Consider the following 20,790-nt stretch of genomic DNA (forward strand, 5'->3'; position numbering starts at 1 on the left):
AAAAGTAAAACAAGGGAATAAACAGTCTTCTGAAGAATCGAATAATGTTTTCAAACTTGTTTCATCTAACTACTTGCATGCAGAAATGGAAAGAAAGCGAGATCATGGCAAGTGAGAGTAAGATCCTACACTTCATGAATATGGGGAAACCTGGCATGCGTCCAGAAATGAGGAAATATTTACTGTGTTGTTTTGTCTTCCTCTTTTATAATTAATTCACAATTAGATGTGTAATTATAATTCAGAAACAGGCAAAATACATTCAATGGTTTTAACCATTGATAGATTTGTAAACAAAAGCAGCTGGACTGGAGTTTCTTCAAGGAAATATTTACATGCCAACAGTTTATCAAACTGAAAGTCTGCTGATAAATCTACACATGGGCATTATGCTAATGATAGTGCAACAATGATTCATTCAGTGCTTTCTACTCTCACAAGGCACCAGATGTAAAAGAATAAAGTTTGGGTGTAAAAGGGGAGAAGGTCTCTGTGCTTTTAATCCTTCACCATCTTCAGAGGAGACTATATCATTAATTTGGCTATTGCTATTTATTCCCTAAGTTACTTCATATGGAATCATTTCTTGAAGTCAAATTAAAAGAAATTAGGACAAAAGACCTCCCAGGTTGGGCTAGTAGTAAAGCACCTGCCTGCCAATGCAGGAGACACAAGAGACGCTGGTTCAACCCTCGGGTCAGGAAGATCCCCTGGAGGAGAGCCCGGTAACCCACTCCAGTATTCTTGTCTGGAGAATCCCATGGGCAGAGGAACTTGGTGGGCTTCAGTCCACGGGGTCACAGAGAGTTGGACATGACTGAAGCGACTGAGCACTTAGGACAAAAGGACATTAATTCCAAACCATAGGACTTCAGGGCTCAAGAATAGCAAGCACCTTGCCATTTTAAGCTATCACTTTATTTTAACAAGCTGACAATCCAAATAAGTACAAGGAATCTTTTCCCAGTAATCTCAAAATTTCAATACTCTTCATATTTTACCAACGGACCAAGAGAATTGATGTCAAGAGATCTTCCTTCCCAATCGTGGGGAAGAGTGGAAATAAAACTATGCTGGGGGAGGGAGGGGAGATGCTTTGAGGAAAATAAGAGAAATGAGTGAACTTATTAAAAATAAACATTGAAATGAGGCAACATGGTAGAATGGAAATGATACACATCAGTTTACAGACACACATGGCTTAAATCTTTATTTTTCTGAGTTTCTCATATCTGTGAGATCTTGAACAATTGACTCAGTCCCACAGAGTCTCCACTTGCTCTGCTTTAAAAGACTGATATTCATACCTTCTATTAGAGTCTTTGAGTCATAGTACCAGGCACTGAGCTAACCATGTTTTCATTTTCACCTCCATATTAATTTCGAGCAGTATCATTATCTCCAATTCACAGACAAGGAAAGCAAGGCCCTATAAAATTTTCTAACATGCTCAATCCACAAATCAAATAAATGACAGAGGTTACTTGAAACTAATTCATGCATTTAGACAGTATGCACATATCCAGGAAACTGGACAAGTTTACTCTCAAAGTGAAATCTCAAAATCCTGTTCCTTACCAGAAGAAATGCTGATTTTGGAATCTGCATGCAACAGTTACTTGAAATTGAATAACTGAGTTAGAAGCCTATTTAACCTTGTGTTTTCCAGCTTATGAATAAGAATTGGTTTCAGAGCTTGGGGAAAATCAAAACTAAAAGACATGATGATTATATAACCTGAGATCAAAAAATGTAGGATAAACAAGAGTAGGAATTAGGAAGAGCACTTTAAAATAGAACATTTAGGAATTAATAAAGAAAAACAAATTGTTTAATATATTTGTAAAGAAGACTTCCAACAGCAAATAACAACCACAACAAAAGACTAAAACTGACTCTAAACATAATGGCTCTTGTAAAAGTAACAAACAGTATCAGTTGTGGTCATTAAGGTGCAGAAACTGAGTGATGTCATTAAGGACCCAGACTTTTTTACTCTTTTTCTGTTCTCATATGTTAGATTTTTGACCTAATAATGCCTTAAGCCTTATGGTTGAAATATAGCTACTGAACCTCTAGCATCGTGAAAAATGAAACAAGAAATATGAGACAAAGGATTTTCTTTTCATGAGTATTTCCTCTGTTATTTTCGATAAAGAGCCTCAGGAAGTAAATTTTTCCCTTCTCATTAGTTAGGACAGTCTTATGCCTATCCTTGAACTAAAGTTTGGTGAAAGGGAATGGGATTCTCAGAATATGATTATTCCCTGGGTATATTAATGGCACTGGGAGCAAATCTTCTCTTCCCTAGAACCAAGAGATTTCTGTTCACTATCAGTTTATATACACAGCTTCTATAAGCAGAAAATGAGGGGTAGAATTGCTGTTTGCTAATCAATGATCAGTGTCTGCCACATAGAGTAAATTTGTGTCTTAAATTTTCCAGATAAGATGACTCTTTCAACAACATAAAAGTATCAGTCATGTTTAAGAAGTGTATTTGAAGCCCTGAAAATAAAACACTATGCATATTTAATTTCAAAGCTAAAACATTAACCAAAATGTGATAATTCTGTATCGCCAGCTTCAAATAAATCAATGACATAGTAATTAGAGATGGTGTGAATCGTTCATTTTCTTTGTGAATTGTTCATACTTGTAGTTCAATAGAGAAAAAAACAAGAAACAAAAATAATAATAACTTTTTATTAGTCCTGCTAAAGTAGCAGACCAGTGGCATGGATAATTGAAAATAGTGGGCTATATGCATAATGATGAACTACTTAAGTTATTTGCTTACCAGAGATCATTTTATATTCTCAACATATACCATCACCTATTTGAAGAACAATCACTAAGCATTTTGATTGAAAAGTCCTATAAATCTAGGTCAGATGATTTTTTTTCAGGATTAAAATACAATGAGAACACAAAATTCACTATAAAGATGGGTTGAACTTTATTAGCAAAATGGTCTTTGCTGAGAAGTATCAAGGAATGCAGTTTGGAAATGATAGAATTTTAGAGAAGCTTGAAAAAATGGAACTATGATACTTACATATTATCGTCAATGCAGAAAGGCACTTTCATAGTCTTGTATTTAGTGCTCCCTTGCTATCACTGCTATTTTATTTTATGTGTCATCTCTTAGGCTTGCAACTATGCCTGACAGTGATGGTGGTGGCATTTGAAGTCTCCCTGAGTTTCTTTAGTACATTATATCAACTCTTGCTTCCTAGTCTAGCTGAAGTTGTATTCTACTGTACATTCTGTGGGAAGGGGACAGCTTTCTCAGTATTCTTTTTGATCACTTATTTTGAGAGCATTCACAAATAACATGAAAACCATATACAAATTGCTTTTTATTATATCTTATTAGTTTAGCTAGAATGTAGAGATAAGCATCTTAGTACACTATTCTTTTTTAAATAAATCCTATTTATCAACTGCTACTAGACAGACAAATATCACAGTAATTCAAGTTATGCCCCAACAACTAATGCCAAAGAAGGTGAAGCTGAATGGTTCTATGAAGATCTACAAGGCCTTCTAGACCTAACACACACACACACAAAAAAAAAGATGTCCTTTTCATCATAGGAGATTGGAATGCAAAAGTAGGAAATCAAGAGATACCTGGAGTAACAGGCAAGTTTGGCCTTGAAGAACAAAGTGAACCAAGGAAAAGCTTTTCAAGAGCTTTTCAAGAAAATGCACTAGTCATAGCAAATAACCTCTTCCAACAAAACAAGAGATGACTCTGTACATGAACATAGCCAGATGGTCAATACCAAAATCAAATTGATTATATTCTTAGCAGCCAAAGATGGAGAAATTGTATACAGTCAGCAAAAATAAGGCCCATGCTGACTGTGGCTCATATCATGAGCTCCTTATTGCAAACATCAGGCTCAAATTGAAGAACATAGGGAAAACCACTAGGCCATTCAGATAAGACCTAAATCAAATCCCTTAGGATTATACAGTGGAGGTGATGAATAGATTCAAGGGATTAGATGCGACAGACAGAGTGCCTGAAGATCTATGGATGGAAGTTTATAACATTGTACAGAAGGTGGAGACCAAAATCATCCCCAAGGAAAAAAGAAATGCAAGAAGGCAACGCAGTTACCTGAGAAGGTCTTACAAATAGCTGAGAAAAGAGAAGCAGAAGGCAAAGGAGAAAGGGAAAGATATATCCATCTGAGTGCAGAGTTCTAGGGAACAGCAAGGAGAGATAAGAAAGCCTTCTTATGTGAACAATGCAAAGAAATAGAGGAAAACCATAGAAAGGGAAAGTGTAGAGATCTCTTCAAGAAAACTGGAGATACTAAAGGACTAAAGCTAGATGTAGAAAAGGCAGAGGAACCAGAGATCAAATTGCCAACATCCATTGGATCATAGAAAAAAGCAAGAGAATTCCAGAAAAGCATCTACTTCTGCTTCAATGACTACACTAAAGCCTTTGGCTGTGTGGATTGTAACAAACTGTGGAAAATTCTTCAAGAGATGGGAATACCAGACCACCTTAACTGTCTCCTGAGAAACCTGTATGCAGGTCAAGAAACAACAGTTAGCATCAGACATGGAACAATGAACTGGTTCCAGATTGGGAAAGGAGTACATCAAGGCTATATATCATCACCCTGCTTATTTAATGTATATGCAGAATACATCATGCAAAATCCCGAGTCGGATGAGTCAAAAGATGAATCAAGATTTCCAGGTGAAATATCAACAACTTCAGATATGCAGATGATTTCACATTAATGGCAGAATGCAAAAAGGAACTAAAAAGCCTCTTGATGAAGCTGAAAGAGGAGAGTGCAAAAGCTGCCTGAAAATTCAAAATTCAAACAATGAAGATCATGGCATCTGGTCCTACCACTTCAAAGCAAATAGATGAAGAAAAATGGAAACAATGACAGCATTTATTTTCCTGGGCTCCAAAATCACTGTTGATGGTGACTTCAGCCAGGAAATTAAAAGACACTTCCTCCTTGGAAGAAAAGTTATGACCAACCTAGATAACATATTAAAAAGCAGAGACATTACTTTGCCAACAAAGGTTCCTGGAGTCAAAGAAATGGTTTTTCCTGTAGTCTTGTATGGATGTGAGAGTTGGACCATAAAGTAGGCTGGGCATCAAAGAATTGATGCTTTTGAACTGTGGTGCTGGAAAAGACTCTTGAGAGTCACTTGGACTGAAAGGAGATCAAACCACATAATCCTAAAGGAAATCAAACCTGATACTCTTTGGAAGGACTGATGTGGAAGCTGAAGCTCTGATATTTTGGCTACCTGATGTGATGAGCTGACTCACTGTAGAAACGCTGATACTGGGAAAGATTGAGGGCAAGAGGAGAAGTGGGCAACAGAGGATGAGATGGTTGGATGGCATCACTGACTCATTGGACATGAGTTTAAGCAAACTCCAGAAGATAATGAAGGACAGGGAAGGCTGGCATGCTGCAGTTCATGGTGTCACAAAGAGTCAGACATGACTTAGTGACTGAATGACAACAACTAGACAACGTGGTGGCTCAGAGGTAAAGAACAGACCTACTAATGCAGGAGATGCAGGTTGGATTCCTAGGTCAGGAATATCACCTGAAGAAGGAAATAGCAACCGACTCTAGTATTCTTGCCTGAGAAATCCCATGGACTGAGGAATCTGGTGGGCTACAGTTCATAGGGTTGCAAAACAATCAGACACAACTTAGCGACTAGACAACAATAACAACTGGACAAATATAAACAAGAAATAAATCAGACTTCAGAATGGCCACATTGATGTTACACATTTTAAGTATAAGAAAATTAGCTGATATTTTTTTCCATCCTATTATCTGTAATTTGGATTTTTGTTGCTCTGAGATATAAAGTTGCCCAGGTAGTTGCTGAAGAATACATGTTAACCCCATTTGCTCTACACATAGATGATTGGCTATAATAATTTGTCACATAAATCTGGACATTCTGAAGATTCAGTAGGCATTATTAATAAATATTCTAGGAAAACAAGCATAAACAAGGGCTTTTCTGGGCAAACCTTGAGATCAAGTAACTGAAGGAACCACTTGTTTTTCTGTGCTCATTAACTAGATAGCTTTTTATACAGTTTAGAAAGCAAACTAGAATTGAAAACAATAAAATCCCATAAATTAACTTCTCAATAAAAATCCACTGAGATCAAACCATACAATCATGTGAAGTGAAAAGGAAATTAAAAGGAGATGGAAATTTTCACAGGTTGATACAGAAAAGGGAAAGTGAGAGCAAAACACAAGACTTTAAATAGGATAACTTCACACAGCAGCACAAATGCAAGAAGAAAGGCCTCTTAAAAGGTCCCTCGGTACCAATGTTCTTATTTGCCAGAGGGCAGTTTGCCTTGGCTAAATGCTTTCTGTTTTCAGTAAATCTTCTTCTACAATTTATGCAAGTATTTAAAGAAAGAAAATTACTTTGAACTGAACAAGAAATATATAAGCCCAAACATAAAGTTTTGTTTTATCCTTGATTTATCAAGAAGAGTAAAGTAATATTCTAACTGGTGAATACCACTTAATGAAATATAATACTGACTGTAAGAATTAAGGAAATAATTATTGATAGATCATGTTAATAACAGACAGATTTCAAAAGTATGCTATGATTATCCATTTCAAAGGATGCTGAGAGCTAAAGTCCACTAAAAATATTTCGTAAGAGTAATGTAAGATTGACCTGCAAATGCATAACTCATCACATAAGTGTGAATATCCATCAGCGTTCTCTCATTTTAGGATGTTTGTATTAAGGCTTCCTTAGTGGCTCAGTAGGTAAAGAATCCACCTGCAATGCAGAAGATGAGGGTTTGATTCCTGGGTTGGGAAGATCTCCTGGAGGAGGGCATGGCAACCTCCTCCAGTATTCTTGCTGGAAAATCCCATGGACAGAGGAGCCTGGCGGGCTACAGTCCATAGGATTACAAAGAATTGGACATGACTGAAGCAGCTGAGCACACACAACATTATCACACCCAACCTGTCCCAGCCTACAACTCTTTCCTTGAATACTTCAGAGGGGAGACAAATACCACATTCCCTAGCCAGTGTTGTTTTGCTTTTGTTTTTTTTTTTTCTTCCTCCAATGTGTTAGCATATCCAGTTTACAAGTTAATCAGTGATTGGATTTGTTTGTCCAGTACTATATTGGATTCAGTAAAGAAATACAATAAAAGATGCAGCATTCTGTTTTCAAAGATCTTATTCTCCAACTTAAGATACAAAAATAGAATAAGAAAATAACTGGAACTTGGATAAGATCTTAACTCTGTAGGGTCCAACTCTATTGAATCTGTAAGATCCAACTCTGTAGGATCTCAGATCAGTTAATCTCAGAAAAGTTTCATATAAAATGTTGGCTGAAATCTGGAAGAGCACGCAACCCAAAGAAACAAACAGAAAAAGAAGGTTATTTCCAATAACTCTGCACCACATCAGGAAAAAATAAGACAGGAAAAATATCTAGAATCCCCTTTGACTAGAGTTAGGGATGCAGATTGCTGGGTACGAGAGTGGTAGTCACTCAGTCATGTCTGACTCTTTGCAATACCATGGACTATAACCCACCAGGTTCCTCTATTCATGGAATTCTCCAGGCAAGAATGCTGGAGTGGGTAGCCATTCCCTTCTCCAAGGACCTTCCAATCCAGGGATCAAACCTGGTCTCCTGCATCACAGGCATTCTTTGCCATCTGAGCTGGGGTGTAGATTGCTGAAGGATGATTTAAAAAGAAAAGTGCAATCAACAGGTGTAGTGGTTAATTCCTGTGCAGCTTGACTGGACCCTGGCATGTCCAGATTAAACATTATTTTCAGGTGTGTCTGTGAGGGTGCTTCATCATATTAGCATCTGAATCAATGGGCTGATTGAAAAAGATTGCCCTCCCTAATGTGTGTAGTCATTATCTAATCCACAGGGGACCTGATTAGTACAAAAAGGCAGAAGAAGGCAGAATTCCTCTCTTTGCCTGGCTATTTGAACTGAAATCCTTGAACTGGAATCAGAGCTCCTGGTTCTCAGGCCCATAGACTGCACTGGAATTTACACCACTGACTTTCTGGGCTCTTGAGTTTGTAGATGGAAGATTGTGGGACTTCTCAGCTCCTGTAATCATATAAGCTGGTTTATTAAATGCATATACTATTGTTGTTTGTTTTTTTCCCGCCTCTGGTGCTGCTGCTGCTGCTGCTAAGTCGCTTTAGTCGTGTCCGACTCTGTGCGACCCCATAGACAGCAGCCCACCAGGCTCCCCCATCCCTCAGATTCTCCAGGCAAGAACACTAGAGTGGGTTGCCATTTCCTTCTTCAATGCAGGGAATTGAAAAGTGAGAGTGAAGTCGCTCAGTCATGTCCGACTCTTAGCAACCCCATGGACTGCAGCCTACCAGGCTCCTCTGTCCATGGGATTTTTCCAGGCAAGAGTACTGGAGTGGGTTGCCATTGTCTTCTCCACCCCCTCTGGTGATCATGATTTAAAATGGATTTTGAAATGGAAAATAGTTCTCAAAGGAAAAAATAAGAAAAAGTTTAATGAATTGATTCTAAGGTTTCTGGAATTGGTTCTCTAGGTGATTAGACTTATATATGCTTATGAGCCATTTTCAATCATAAAAATAGACCTGATAGTCCATAGCATGAACTGGTAATAGAGAAACACAAATTATGTGTATTGAATACTTCTAACCAATGCCTTATTAGAGGCCTAGAGCTGAGTGACTGTAAATAATTCTTAAAAAAATTTTTTTGCAAGCAAATGAACATAATGAAGCTAGTTGTTTCCTCTTAACTGTCACTGGACAAAGTGGTGAAAGAAAAGGAAGTATTCAGGAATTTGAATTCTCAGTTCAGGCACCATAAAAATAGCTTGAAGGTTTCTATGTATACTCTGAAGGAGACTTTTACGTACAGCAGCTGCAGTGCTAAATTTGCTGAAAATCAAATGCAGAACTTCATCCTGTGACTGGCTAAAGTACAACCTGACTTGAACTCCCAGCATTGTCAAGTGCCCACTGTTAAAATGAGGGCATTGTTTGGGAAAGAATGTGATCCGATAAGCTTGAATGGGGATGCATGGGAAGATCCAAAGGGGTCTCTAAATTGAGCCCCTATCTTCTGATAAGTCTGTTTTGCTGAGTGGCAGAGACTTCCACAATCTCAGTAGAAGTGGCCTCCCCACATTTGGGGGCTGCAACATTCCCTACCCTAGAAGTATCTCTCTTTCTTCTGCTGTTTGAGGGGATTAACCCTGATTGCCTGAGGAAACTGTAGCCACTTCCCCTGAGAGATGGTCATGCAATAAGTCAGTGCTCAGCCTTCTCAGGACCTACCCCCACTACTCCTCCTTGTTTCCAGATCTATAATCAGACTTAAGTCCCAACAGGCCTCTAAAGTTGAGGTACAAACTTTGACCCAAGCGGAGCTATGCTACACTAAAAGAACTCATTGAGTTTTCTGATTTGTACAAGCAATCATTCAAAGACATGCGTAGGAATGGATACTAATGGTGTGAGGTAATAGTGGAAGGAACATAACTTTGGATGAGGCTCACTAATATGGACTCACTTATCAGTGTGCTGTGTGTGCTAAGTCACTTCGGTTGTGTCTGACTCTTTGAAACCCCAAGGACTGTAGCCCCCCAAGATCCTCTATCCATGGGATTCTCTAGGCAAGAATACTGGAGTGGGTTGCCATACCCTTCCCTGGAGGATCTTCCTGACCCAGGGATCGAACCCATGTCTCCTACGTTTCCTGCATTGGCAGGCAGGTTCTTTACCACTAACACCATCTGGGAAGCCCACCACTCATCAGAGATTCTGCATTCAATGTTGCAGCTCAGGAATTAGAAAGGACTCTCAGAAGTTTGTTTGGTTGACTAAAACATGAAGCAAAATATGGCTGACAGTGAGTGAACTGGAAATGCAAAACTGCCTCCATTTAATATAGGGAAAGGAATTGAAAGGATTAAGAAAATTGGAATGATAATGTGGATTTTTCATTTAAGACATACTCGCCCAACCTGAGAAGGTCCGGAAGGCACACCTCTCACCAATACTGGAGAAATAAATTTGTGAGGGGAACCCCAGCATCCTCGAAGAGTTCTCTGATCTCTCTTATTTGCAGCTCAGTCTTCACAAGGGAAGCTGCAGTTCCTGAATTGAGAAAACTAAATGCAATGGAAATAATTGGATCCAGAGGTAGCAGAGTCCATGTGGCAACACTCAACTGCCAAAGACAACAGGGGTGAGGGTAATATAACAGATAGCAGCAATCGGAAGGATCTAATTGCTCAGACTAGGGTAGATTATGGCGTTCCTAAAAGTGAAGCAGATTGGAAGATGTTAAATTCTTGCTTGATGTGTATAAGCAGAAAGTTTTAAGTCAAATGAACAAAAATCTTACCTGAGTAAAAAAAATGACCTCAATCAATTTCCAGACTTGAGCCAGTTTACATACACAGAATCCCTGAATGAAGGCGAGGCCGAGTTCCCTTAGGAATACCCTACTACACTATCAAAATTTCATACTGCTAAACTTTCTCCTGGGCTTTCTAGGTGGCTCTAGTGGTAAAGAGCATGCCTGCCAATGCAGGAGCCATAAGAGATATGGGTTCAATCCCTGGGTCGGTAATATCCCCTGGAGGAGGGCTTGGCAATCCACTCCAGTGTTCTTGCCTGCAGAATCCCATGGACAGAGGAATTTAGTGAGCTACAATCCATAGGGTCTAAAGAGTCAGACGTGAATGAAGCAACTTAGTGAGTTCAATCTTTCTCCCATCTTTTCTTAAAGCAGCATATGGTTTAAAGAGATATGTATGGTGACCAAGCTGACAAAGAGTAGACTTGTGATGGTTAATTTTATGTATTAACTCAACTGGGCCCCTGCTGTGCTCAGATTAAACACTTTTTCTGAGTAAATCCATGAGGGTGTTTCCAGATGAGGTTAGCATTTGAATCAGTGGGCTGAGTAAAACAGACAACCCTCCCCAATGTGGGCTGGCATTATCCAAACCACTGAAGGCCTGAACAGAACAAAACCACAGAGGCAGGAAGAATGTTTTCTCTCTGCCTGACTGAGCGGTCATTCTTCTCTTACCGTTCAACTGGGACTTACATCATTGGCCCTTCTGGTTCTCAGGCCTTCAGACTTTAACTGGAATTTATACCATTCACTTTCCTGGATTTGCAGCTTGCAGATGTCAGATAACAAGACTTCTCAGTTTTCATAGACAAGTGAGTCAATTCCTCATTTAAAAAAAATCCCATTCTAGATACATCCTATTGATTCTGTTCCTCTAGAGAACCCAAACAATAAAAAACACAGTCAAGAAAAAAATAAAGGCTTATGGCACAATAAGTAGTCTATGTTTTGGTAAAAAACTATTTCTTGTTAAAGTATTCTCAAGTATTCTTAGAAATATGAGAGATGATCCAGATATATCTTATAGCAGAGTATTAAATATTATAAATTATATAAATATAAACAAATGTTAACAGGATATATCTCTTTCTAGGATAGGTACTCTGAGTTTCATTTCTGAATCTCTACTAATTGTTTTCAATTTTTAGTGTTTAAATGAAATTTTAATTTTTATCAATAACGTGTAATTCTTTTAAATTATTTTATGCACATATATTCCAGTCCTGACTCCATTCCTTTCCATACTTGTTCTACATAAAGAAATTATATTAGCATTTGAACTAATTAGCACTGTTAGTTTTACTCTTTGGAAATATATTTCAAAATAGTATACTTATGAAACTTTCTTTTAAAAATTTATATGTATCTATTTAACTTCTACTAGGGAAAACAATAATTTAGCTCTTTATATCAAATTCTAAATTAGAAGATATCATTATTCCATTTACTCAATATATTTATAATACTACTTTTGTAAAATTAATACTCATTTATTGAGCTATAGAGATACTACCTGTTATTATACCATATGGTATAATATCACTACATATGTTTTCTCATACTTTTTATATTTTTCCTAGAATTCATAATTCTCTCACTTATTTGGATAATCTATTTTCTGCATAATATCATTGACATATCCTTAAACACTCCAGTGATAATGCAAACTGTTCTTACAAGTGATCAAATATATCTGATATTTTAACTCTCTTATTTTTTAAATTATTATTATTTTTGAAGACATCTCTACTAGATGATGGAGAAGGAAATGGCAACCCACTCCAGTACTCTTGCCTGAAAAATCCCATGGACAGAGGAAGCTGGTAGGCTACAGTCTATGGAGTCGCAAAGAGTCGGACAGGACTGAGACTTCACTCACTTCACTCACTTCAAGCTTTCTCATTGGAGAAGGAAATGGCAACCCACTCCAGTATTCTTGCCTTGAGAATCCCATGGACAGAGGAGCCTGGCGGGCCATGGTCCGTGGGGTCACAGAGAGTCAGACACGACTGGAGTGACTAAGCAAGCACTGCTAGATGATAGACTTTATTTACCTTATTTGATCAGAATTTCTAAGCCTCCTACTAATTTATCATGCTAGGACTCCCTTTTAACATCATCTAGGAATTCCCTTTATCTTCTGTTCTAGATTCTATACTTCTGAGAGTTCATGGATTTCTCTTTTTACATCAACCTGTTGAATTATGATTTATATACAATATGATGTACCGTTTAAGGTATATAGTTAGATGAATTTTGGCAAACATGTATATCCATATTCTATTCTTTTTATTTAGTCATAATTCTCTGATTTTTTATGTAAGAAAGCACCCTAAAATTAAAATAGTAAAAAATTAGTTTTTCCTCACATTTTCAACAAATGACAAATGCATAACTTGTTTTATGTGTATTTCTGTTTAAAGATACCATATTTAATATATAGTGCTTATTTGTTAACATCGAACTCACAGAGAAGAGCATAATACCTCCAGACTGAGGAAAGCTTGTCTAACAACAGTATTTTGTCTGTGAGATACATCACAGCTTTCTTGCTCTTGGGAATACTGCACAGCACTTCAGCAATAAGCTTGAGAGCCATTTTAAGCTGCAAAACCAACAGGAAGCACAAAACTGAGAAATACATAGCGCTAATAGACCATAAATAGGACAGTTGATTACACAGTGAAAGACGAAAGAGAAAGGCAATGCCACCTTGCTCAGTGTAATTGGGAGTATGCACACCAGGCAATTCAAATTTTTCACCACTCATTTGTTTATGTGGATGATGAGAAAGCATGGGGAATATTGACTGGCAAATTTTATTGACTGGGAAAGTTTGCAAGTATGTAATATGAATAATAAGGAAAAATATGTATGTATGCTAATGTGTATATATTACATTCTTTAAAAGATTTATTCATATTCTTTGCCATGATGTTTGTGTCATTATTTTCAATTAATTTGCTGGTCTCTTTTAGAGTTCAATTGATAAAAAAATAACATTCTATTTTTACTTTGTAAAACTTTCTTGGTAATTTCCTCTTTTGCATTTTTACCATTATCATTCTGAAACTCCTATTAGTACCATTTAAGCTCTCACATATTGATATTCTAATGTATTTCCATTTCTTTCAGAATTTCCATTTCTTAATCCATTTGTCCTAATTTTATTTAGAATTCTCAACTTTATCTCCTACAATGTCAGTGGAACATTTTATGAGTGGAATTACTGTATTTTTATTTCTTTTAGCTTTTATATGCTCTGAGGTTTTAAATTTGATAGTATCTTATTTCTTTTCTGTGGATGAGTTTCATACTTCATCTCCTGTAAAGATACAATTGTATCAATACAGTTGTATTGATAAAGATACAATACAGTTGTAAAGATACAATTTCTCTGAATCTTTCCTTTTTTGTGCTTCATGGAAATTGACTTTTGCATTGTTTACTTTGCTATTTTTCATAATAGAAATTTCCTTTAACTTATTAACAGGATGATCAATGATGGGCTTTTATTTCATATGTAAAAAGTGAGTCATCAAACTATGTGAATAGTAAGTATGTGTAGATTCAACCTCAAAATAGGATAACTGTGTGGGGATTTCACTATTTCCCTGAGGGACTTTCAAATATCTGTCTTCAGAAATGTTTCCTCTTAAACTAGCAAGTTTCCCACAGAAGAGCTAGCATCTCAGCATATTTCTTGAGTTTGGTAAGCCTGAATGCCAGCACTGTGGAAATTCAGTAGGGGAAAAAAATGTCATGCTAGTTTATGTAAGGAGATAATTACTTAATTCTCTTGCCCTCATCTCTACTTGATGTTCATAAATCCTGTGTGTGCTTAGTCAGTTGTTTCCAACTCTTTGTGACCCCATGGACTGCAACCCACCAGGCTCCTCTGTCTATGGGGATTCTCCAGGCAAGAATACTGGAGTGGGCTGCCAAGCCCTCCTCCAGGGGATCTTCCCAACCCAGGGATCAAACCCAGGTCTCCCACATTGCAGGTGGATTCTTTGCCTACTGAACAACCAGAGAAGCCCAAGAATACTGGAATGGGTAGGCTAACCCTTCTCCAGGGGATCTTTTCCACCCAGGAACTGAACCAGGGTCTCCTGCATAGCAGGCAGATTCTCTGCCAACTGGGGCATCAGAGAAGCCCCTTGTAAATCCTGAGATTGTCTAATTCAACATCTTAGACATAAATTCAATTTTGTATAGGGGCAAAAAGGGGGTAGTCATTTGATTTTTATGAGAGCAGATAAAGTATATGGATGTCTAATGTACTCTTTTATAGACTATTACCTATTTCTTCTATCTTTGGCCCTGGAACTGAAGAACAACTGGTTAAAAATTAAGATCAGTCATCATCAGACCCAAGCCAAATACAGATTCTAGAATTCTGGAATTGACTGCTCCCAGTATCAGATGGTAAAGAAACTGTCTGCAATGCAGGAGACCTAGGTTCTATCCTTGGGTAGGGAAGATCCCCTGGAGAAAGAAATGGCAGCCCATTCCAATATTCTTGGCTGGAGAATCCCACGAGCAGAGGTGCCTGGTAGGCTACAGTCCATGGGGTCGCAAAGAGTCAGACATGACTGAGCGACAAACACACAGGATCTCCTGCCAGTCCTTTACCTCTCAGACTCCAGCTGCATAGGCCCAAGATTCCTTTCCTTGAAGATTCAACCCCTGTTTCTATATGATTGAATATTTGAAAGAATTTTCTTAACTAAAGCTTGAAAATTCATCTCCTTTCTTATCTTTGAGCTAACGAAAAAACTTGAATAAGGCCACAGAAGAAAGACTCTGAGTTCTTGGCTAGGAGTTTCACTCCTTGTTTGAGTGTGATGAACCGTTGAAACACCACCAACTCCCAAAACCTTTTCTTTTAAAACTGAGTTTTTCTTTTAATAAAATATTCTTTCTGAACAAGAAGTTCCTCAGAGTTCCTGAGACAAGCTGTAATTCTCCAACTGTTATCTATTTTGTTTCTGAATGGTTGCATGCAATGAAATTACCTGGGTTCCAGCTTCCTCTTATCAACTAAATCAGATATTGTTTGCTCATCTATTTTTCATATTCCAGACTTCCTTAATATTCCTTTCAACTATCATCCCTCTAACACCTTCTGTGTTCTTGTGGGTTTTGACTGATTTTTTTTTTTTTTAATTTATCATACACTTGAGGAGATTTAGAAAGGAGCAGTGTTGACTTCTGCTTTTTGTCAAGATGGGTTAATAGAGACCTGATCATCTTTCCCACCTGAAACAACAACAGCAAAAATGATAAGATATGCAGCTACGGTTTTTGAGACACTGTACATAAAGGGCAGTGGACCACAAGAGATGGCTAAAAAAAAAAAGGCAAGTGGTTAAGATTGGCCCAGTTCACTTCCTTACTTTTTTTCCTACGGAGAAAGGAAAAATACAAGTTTAACCAGCAAACTCTGAAATGAAGAATCCCAGGAGCACAAAGTTGCTGGATTAAAGAGAGGAGAGAGCTATAGAACTCTGGATCCTGGGAAGGAGTTTTTTTCAGTATTCACTTGAGTACACATACATGTGAAGCAATTACTTAAGGTTAGGAAAAGAATCACCTGAAAAGATAAGAGGAAACAGTGTTTTGCACTCATACAAGGCTAGGAAGAGAACCTGTTCTCACCAATAATACTAGAAAACCTCATAATTCATAGGATATTTGATGGAGCACACAAATTTTTTTTGGTCAGTGGTAATAATTGATCCTAGACTGAGGTCCAGCTAATAAATCTCAAGGCAAGACCTGAAAGTATCCAACTGGTTCCAAACAACTTAACTGCATCCTAGAGAAAAATTAAGAATTTCATAATAATATCAAAATTTGGAAAATGTGACAATCTAAAAATGTCAGTAAAATGTCACCAGACATGAAAAGAAGTCAGAAAATATGACTTAAAATAAGGGGGAAAATCAGCCCATCAAAACTGACCCTGAACTCACATAAGTATTAGGATTAGCAGATATCTACTGTATATTCCATAAGTACAAAGAGTTAAGTTCAGACACTTTATATAAATATATTTTAAAGAGTAGCAGAGAGACAGAAACCCAAATTACACTTTTAAAATTAAAAACTAAAATATGTGAGATGAAAATTACATTATATGGAATTATTACCTGGTTAGATATTATAGAAGATTAGTAAATTTGAAGACAAGGCAAAATAAAGTTGATAATAATTTCCAAATGAAACAGAGGGAATTTTTAAAAAATAACTAGAGAAACAGCAATTTAAACAGCTTCCAAAGTTTTGAAACATATGTAACAATAATGCCCAAAGGAGAGTAGAGAGGAATAGATAAAAATGGAAGAAATAGTGACCCCAAAGTTTTCTAATTTGATGAAAACTATAAATCCACAGAACCCAAAACACAAAAATATAGAGAAAACTTTGCCTGAAAAGAATAAAGATAACTTGCACATAATAATCCAGTTGCTCAAAATCAGTTATAAAGAAATATCCTAAAAGCCAGTGGGGAAGAGAATACATTATAGACAGAGAAACAAAGATGAAGATGTCAGCAGATTGTTTTTTTTTTTTTAATATTAATAAAACAAGTACAAAGACAGCATAGTTAAAGTATCAAAAGAAAAAGAAAAGAAAGGGAAAAAAAAAAAAAAACACAGCTAATCTAGAATTCTATACCCAGAGAAAATTTTATTCTAAGATGAAAGCATACAAAAGTTAAAAGAATTTTGTCACCAGAAGATCTGCACAGCTGAAAATAGTAAAGAAAATCTTTCTTTCAGAAGTAATATGGCACCAAATGGACATCTGAATGTATGTGAAGAAATGAACAGGAGATATGGTAACTACTTAGTTTATTGTATATCAATTATATCTCAAATAAGCTTTTTTTAAAAGTTACAATAAGGTGGTACTATATCTGTTACCTTGATCTGTTACCAAGATCTTTCTTGGTGGCCCATGCATTTCTCAACCAAGATGGATTCCATCATAAGGGTTTCTGGGAGACTGGCAGGACATGTTATTGGTTGGGGTCTCCTCTTCCCTCTTGGCCTCTCCCAAATTCTTTCAGCTGGTGGTAACTTGTCAATTCTGTTTTCCTTATCAGAAATTTCTGTTATGAGATAACTCATGCAAGTGATTATTACTGTCTGTCCAAGGCAGGAGGTTTTGGTCAATGTCTCCCTAGAACATTTCACAATGGCCAACATTAAAAATAAAATAAGATCATATCAAGTACTAGAGAGGACATAGAACAGCTGGAACTCTTCCATACTGCAGGTTGAACTATACACTGATATAGCCACTTTGGAAAACAGCTAGGCAATTATTTATGAAGTTGATTTCACACTTACTGAATGTCCCAATAACTACACTTTTAAATATTTACCTGAAGAAAATGTAAACTTATATTAATCCCCAAACCTGTACAAACATGTTTTAACAAATTTATTCATGATAATCAAAAACTAGAAACAACTCAATGCCCTTGAACCAGTGAGTGGATAAACTGGAATATTACTGAGCAAAATAAAGGAAAACTATTACTGATATAGCAAACAACATGAATAAATCACAAACACATAATGGAAAATGGTAGTGGCCAGACAGAGAACACTATATATTATATGATTTCACTTATGTGGTATTTTAGAAGAGATTACATTATGAAAATAGAATAAAGATCAGAGGTTGAAGGGAGAAACTTAAAATTTCAGGATAATGTAATTTTAAGGGAATGGCAAACCACTTCAGTATTCTTGCCTTCAGTATTCTCATACCATGAACAGTATGAGAAGACAAATGATAGGATACTGAAAGAGGAACTCCCAAGGTCAGTAGGTGCCCAATATGCTATTGGAGATCAGTGGAGAAATAACTCCAGAAAGAATGAAGGGATAGAGCCAAAGCAAAAACAATACCCAGTTATAAATGTGACTGGTGGTAGAAGCAAGGTCCAATGCTGGAAAGAGAAATATTGCATAGGAACCTGGAGTGTTAGGTCCATGAATCAAGGCAAATTGGAAGTGGTCAAACAGGAGATGGCAAGAGTGAATGTTGACATTCACGGAATCAGTGAACTAAAATGGACTGGAATGGATCAATTTAACTCAGATGACCGTTATATCTACTACTGTGGGCAGGAATCCCTTAGAAGAAACGGAGTAGCCATCATGGTCAACAAAAGAGTCTGAAATGCACCACTTGGATGCAATCTCAAAAAAGACAGAATGATCTCTGTTCGTTTCCAAGGCAAACCATTCAGTATCATAGTAATCCAAGCCTATGCTCCAACCAGTAATGCTGAAGCTGAAGTTGAACGGTTCTATGAAGACCTACAAGACCTTTTAGAACTAACACCCAAAAAAGATGTCCTTTTCATTATAGGGGACTGGAATGCAAAGGAGGAAGTCAAGAAACACCTGGAGTACATGCAAATTTGGCCTTGGAGTATGGAATGAAGCAGGGCAAAGGCTAATAGAGTTTTGCCAAGGGAACACACTGGTCATAGCAAACACCCTCTTCCAACAACACAAGAGAAGACTCTACACATGGACATCACCAGACGGTCAACACCGAAATCAGATTGAGTATATTCTTTGCAGCCAAAGATGGAGAAGCTCTATACAGTCAGCAAAGACAAGACTGGGAGCCGACTGTGGCTCAGATCATGAATTCCTTATTGCCAAATTCAGACTTAAACTGAAGAAAGTAGGGAAAAGCACTAGACCATTCAGATATAACCTAAATCAAATCCCTTATGACTATACAGTGGAAGTGAGAAATAGATTTAAGGGACTAGATCTGAAAGACAGCCTAATGAACTATGGACTGAGGTTCATGACATTGTACAGGAGACAGGGATCAAGACCATCCCCATGGAAAAGAAATGCAAAAAGGCAAAATGACTGTCTGAGGAGGCCTTACAAATAGCTGTGAAAAGAAGAGAAAGGAAAAGCAAAGGAGAAAGGGAAAGTTATTCCTATTTGAATGCAGAGTTCCAAAGAATAGCCAGGAGAGATAAGAAAGCCTTCCTCAGTGATCAATACAAAGAAATAGAGGAAAACAACAGAATGGGGACGACTAGAGATCTCTTCAAGAAATTTAAATATATCAAGGGAACATTTCATGCAAAGATGAGTTTGATAAAGGACAGAAATGTTAGGGAGCTAACAAAAGCAGAAGATATTAAGAAGAGGTGGCAAGAATATCCAGAACTGTACAAAAAAGATCTTCACAACCCAGATAATCACAATGGTGTGATCACTCACCTAGAGTCAGACATCCTAGAATGTGAAGTCAAGTGGGCCTTAGAAAGCATCACTACGAACAAAGCTAGTGGATGTGATGGAATTCCAGTTGAGCTATTTCAAATCCTGACAGATGATGCTGTGAAAGTGCTGCACTCAATATGCCAGCAAATTTGGAAAACTCAGCAGTGGCCACAGGATTGGAAAAGGTCAGTTTTCATTCTAATCCCTAAGAAACGCAATCCCAAAGAATGCTCAAACTACTGCACAATTGTACTCATCTCACACGCTAGTAACGTGATGCTCAAAATTCTCCAAGCCAGGCTTCAGCAATATGTGAACCGTGAACTTCCAGATGTTCAAGCTGGATTTAGAAAAGGCAGAGGAACCAGAGATCAAATTGCCAACATCTGCTGGATCATCGAAAAAGCAAGAGAGTTCCAGAAAAACGTATATTTTTGCTTTATTGATTACACCAAAGCCTTCGACTGTGTGGATCACAATAAACTGTGGAAAATTCTGAAAGAGATGGGAATACCCGACCACCTGACCAGCCTCTTGAGAAACCTGTATGCAGGTCAAAAAGCAACAGAACTGGACATGGAATGACAGACTGGTTCCAAATAGGAAAAGGAGTACGTCAAGTCTGTATATTGTCACCCTGCTTATTTAGCTTATATGCAGAGTACATCATGAGAAACGCTGGGCTGGAGGAAGCACAAGCTGGAATCAAGATTGCTGGGAGAAATATCAATGACCTCAGATATGCAGATGACACCACCCTTATGGCAGAAAGTGAAGAAGAACTAAAAAGCCTCGATGAAAGTGAAAGAGGAGAGTGAAAAAGTTGGCTTTAAGCTTCACATTCAGGAAACAAAGATCATGGCATCTGGTCCCATCACTTCATGGCAAATAGATGGGGAAACAGTGAAACCAGTGTCAGACTTTATTTTTTTGGGCTCCAAATCACTGTGGATGGTGACTGCAGCCAAGAAATTAAAAGACACTCCTTGGAATGAAATTTATGACCAACCTAGATAGCATGTTAAAAAGCAGAGATATTACT

Source organism: Muntiacus reevesi, chromosome 11, assembly GCF_963930625.1.
Source record: "Muntiacus reevesi chromosome 11, mMunRee1.1, whole genome shotgun sequence".
NCBI classification, from domain to species: domain Eukaryota; kingdom Metazoa; phylum Chordata; class Mammalia; order Artiodactyla; family Cervidae; genus Muntiacus; species Muntiacus reevesi.